Consider the following 4,768-nt stretch of genomic DNA (forward strand, 5'->3'; position numbering starts at 1 on the left):
TGGGTGTAATATGTTCAAATTTTCGAGCTCTCAATAAAATCCTGGCTGCACTGTTTTGAATGTATTGAAGCTTCTGAAGGTTCTTGCTGGAGATTCCAACAAACAGAGAGTTGCAGTAGTCGAGCCTGGAGGATACAAAGGCATGGACGAGACATAAGAGTAAGTTCTCATGCTGTATTAAAAGCCAGTGAGTACAAATGTGTTTTAAGATGACATTTCAAAACACTATGAGCTGAAACCTGTCTGATATATAAGAGGCAGCTGGTTCTACAACTGAAAAGAGCAGGTCACCTGTGCAGACCAGCCTGGACATCAGTACAAGTAAAAGCAAAAGCTCTTTAGATCCAAGGAATCTGGAGGGTAATTAGCGCTGCAGCAGGTTAGACAGATATACCAGAGCCTCCCCATTTAGGGCCTTATAGATCATCAATAAAATGTTAAAATCAGGTCTAAAACAAACAATGAAGGGAAGCCAGGGAAATATGTTCATGCTTTTTTGTTTGTGTTAAAAGATGAGCTGCAGCGCTCTGAACTAAATACAGTCTTGAGAGGCCGCCTGGCTAACACCGTCATACAGAGAGTTACATTAGTGGCGTTGCGGTGTAATAAAGTGTGAGTCACCTGTTCAAAGTCCTTAAATAATAAAAACGATATCACTTTAGATCAAAGTCTCAATTTAAAATAAGGATATCTTTACTGCAGAACTAATCAGTTTCTTAAGGTTAAAATTTAAATCTGATATCACCAAGAGTTAATATATAAACTAAACAAGAGTTTGTGAACTCATGTCAAGATTTGATAAGAGATTTAATGTGTGATTTATTCAGCAGTGGCTTTCTCTTCGCCACTCTCTCATAAAACTTAGACTAGTGAGGAACCCAGGCAACAGTTGTATGCAGTTTCTTCCATTTTACCATTGAAAGTGAGACCTTCAGGAGTAGTTAATTTTACTCTTAAAGTTTGCATGTTAATAAAAGAAGCTATTTATGTCAAAAAGGAGAAACCAACATTAAACAGAGGAGGAGGTCTCAGATTCCAGCTTTCAAAACCATATAATGGAGCTTTAGGCCTGATCCCCAGTTAGTTTCACTCCAATCAACACCTGCACTCATGTGACCAGAGGGGCTCATCAGTGAGTCAGACAAACAAGGACCCTAACGAGCCTCTATTGTTAGGAGAGTGAGAACAATTTGCAAGCAATCCAGCTTACATCACATCTCAGTTTTAAAAGCTCAACTCCACACTCTCTGTTTCTGAATTGAGAAAGCTCCTCGGATGAGAAGCGAAATGTCTTAAACTACAGAATAGAAGTCCAGTTGTTTTTGTTTTTTAACTTTTTTGAATTTACCATGGCCTGGATGACTGAGAATCTACACCAGCATAAGTTTTTGATTGCGCACACCTGTCTGCAATAATGCTAATTAAATTGTCGTCAGCATTTTCTTATCTGCATTATGGGAACATTAGCAAGTTTACTAAAATCTTCTGCAGTTTTGCAAAAACAAAACTTAATTTTAGGAGACAGTGCTCTGTGTAAATGTTGGCCAGTGCTGCTGAATGTTTTTTACGCTATAGAGTGTGCTGGTGTAGATTCTCAGTCATCCACATCCAGTCCAGCAGAGGGGGCCCAGAGTGTGGGCCCCCTCTACTGGACAAACTAAAAAACTTCTCTATTTGTTTCTTTAGGCTTCCATCCATTTTCTTTACCTCTTCAGCTGCTTCTCCTTTGGTGCCTATCTCCAGTCATCACTGTGCGAGAGGCAGGGGACACCTTGGACAGATCACAAGTCTATTACAGGGACACAGAGACAAACAACCATTGACACTCTCACTCACACCTACAGACAATGTAGAGTTACCAATTAACCTAACATGTTTTGTTAAATAACTAAAGAGGATAAGCATGAGTACTAGTGTGTTCATTTTAGGTCAATATTAAGTGCTGCTACCAGTAAAGTGTCAGATTTATCTTGGTAAATCATTTCTAACAAAGCACAAAATACTCAATTTGTTTACACTGTCTGAACCTAATTATGTACAGTGAAATACAAAAAATAGAGGTGCTTTTAAAACAAATAATTTTAGGGAAAGAAAAAGAGATTACTGTAGATGACGAAAACTTTGTTTATATAATATTTCAGTTGTCCTGGTAATGGGTATATTCCTATCAGTGCTGGTTCAGCTGCAATCTATGTCCAAACCCCTGAATTTGGGATTTTCTTCCCTGCTAGGCCAATCCCCATAAAAAAAGACTATTTTTTCTTGGCTAGTGGGTTGGAATGATGGAAATCTGCTTGATCATTTTTAGGAAAAGTACCCCAAACTCCATTTTGTCATCTAGTTTATTTTCAGTTTGAGATGTAGTCTTGTCTGTCACAAATTTGTGGAATGAGAATTTGGAGCCAAACACAGTTAGACACAAAGAGCTAAAAAGAAAAAAAACTAATTTATTTCACTAAAGACAACAAGGCTGGTGTGGCAGCAAAGAATAAATAACAAAAAGAACATGAGAAGAACATGACCAGGTTTCAAAGGCAGAGGGTGATTGTTAAGTGGAAACAGGTGACTGATTACAAACTGGGGACAGGTGCAGATGGGCGTGGCAGACAAACAAGTAAGTGGCATAATTTTGCACTTTTGCCCCAACAAAGGATGCTTGATTTTCTTGAAGGGACAAAAAGATTTATTTATTCAATAGACTACCAGCTCATATTTTCAACCAGCTATATTCTAAAAATCAAATTGTTATGTCAGGACATACTTATTTTTCATTAGCAAAATGCAGTAATGGAACTGACAATATAATGACAGTATAATTTTCTTTGGTAAGAAACTTAATCTTTGGGATAAATGAAAGTTTACTAGTTATTTAATGAAAGAAAACTGATTAATACTATTCTATCCACTGAAAAAGCTAGTATGTTTTGAACATTCATGAAAGAACATTTGCTAAAACCTTCATGGCAATCTCTAAAAATATGTAGACATAGGAATTTTTGTGACAGTTGACAACTTTTCATGTTGTTCAATGGAAATTCAGGATGTTAATAATCCCAAAATATAGAAAGTTTAAATTCTGTAAATTTCCTTCTTTTTTTGAGTTATTTTACTGCTCTTTTAATCAAAATCATTAACATAAACGTTCAACAAAGGGTTTGTGCAAGATGAGATTATGTTCCTGCAGATGAAGCACTCAGAGCATGATGCTCACCATGATATAGGCCATGATATCCTCGAGGGCCACTATCCTGCATGTTTTACTTGTTTTTCTGCTCCAACATGCCTGATTTGAATCAATGGGTGATTAACAGGCTTCTGCAGAACACGAAGAGGTAATTGAACGAGGTGATGATATTTCTGTTCTTTTAGAAGGTATTCTAAACTGTATGCTGTGATTCTGATCTGGGAAACATTAAAGACATTCATAGTCAGACTGCAGAGTTTGTCTTTTTATTTATTCACTTAAAGTACAGAATGTAACATAGTAACAATGTTTGATTCACAAGCAGGGTTAATATTTAAAAAAAAAATGTCAATGAAACAAGAATAAAGCATGATTCTTCACAACCTCACATTTTGACATAATTTAAGCATATCACAAAATCTTTTTTGTCAATCACCAAAAGAAAGCACAAGTGGTCTTAAAATTATTTTAAAAAAAAGTATTTTCCAGCAGATATGTCAAACAAACAAAATGTTCCAAGTCACTCAATTTTTAACAAAATGAAAAAAAACTTGTTGCATTGAGTTACATTCATACATTTATTAGTAGTTTTAACAGTAAAGATCCAAACTAACAAGTGAACATTTATCTTTTAATGAACTTGTTTGTAAAAGTCATTTATCCATCCATTTTCTTCACCTGTTTGATACCGTTCTGAAAACATACAGAAAAGACAGAAACTACTGATTTTAGAATAAAAAGAAGTTATGAGAAAAAAAATAGTTTCATTTAACATTGAATGAATCTTTGAGACTTTCTTTGGCCTGTTCTTCTGTAATATTTCTCCAGGAAGCAGGAATGTCAGCAGGTCTTGCACCATATGCTTCAGCAAACTCATTGTTGTACTTTGTCATCACATATTTCCAGAAGTCTGAAGCTTCAAGACTTCTGTCTGGAGGAATATCCCAGTCTGGAAAAACTTTTCTGTATTTTTTGAAAGGATGCCATTTATTCTTTGTTTCAAAGCAGCGAAATCTCTTGTCACTGATCACAGAGGAAGAACAAATGTCTGTGACAAGTTTGTCTGAACCATCCCATCTGCGTCTACCAATACCCTCTGGCCGATGCAGAGAAGCAAAATGTTCAGTGTGTTTTCCTCCTCCTGCATCACAAGGAACTTTACAGAACGGACACTGTTTACGACAACCAATCACTCTGTTGAAAAGCTCATTCAGAGGGTTCATCTGAAGATGTTTGAGTTTTGTTTCAATGGTTGTGTTCTTCAACTTCTCACTCAGAGCTTCTTTTATTTCCTTCACAGACTCTGTGAGCCAGTGAGCAAACTGTTCCTGGTCAGCATTGTTCAGGATCATGAAGGCACCAAGAGCATCCTGGGAAATCACCAGTTTATCTCCAAGTTCTTTGCAGATATTTTCAACAAATGTCTTCAGACTATCTGTTGTTTCTGCTTTAGCTGTTTTGATGGCATCATTTATGTTGTCAATGCTTGTCTGAACATGTCTGTCCTCAAACTCACATATTGTAGAAACTTTAGAGAAGTGCTCCTTTATTCTGTCAAATATCCATGATTTTACATAACTTTCA

This window comes from Kryptolebias marmoratus, linkage group LG7 (assembly GCF_001649575.2).
Source record: "Kryptolebias marmoratus isolate JLee-2015 linkage group LG7, ASM164957v2, whole genome shotgun sequence".
Classification (NCBI taxonomy): Eukaryota; Metazoa; Chordata; class Actinopteri; order Cyprinodontiformes; family Rivulidae; genus Kryptolebias; species Kryptolebias marmoratus.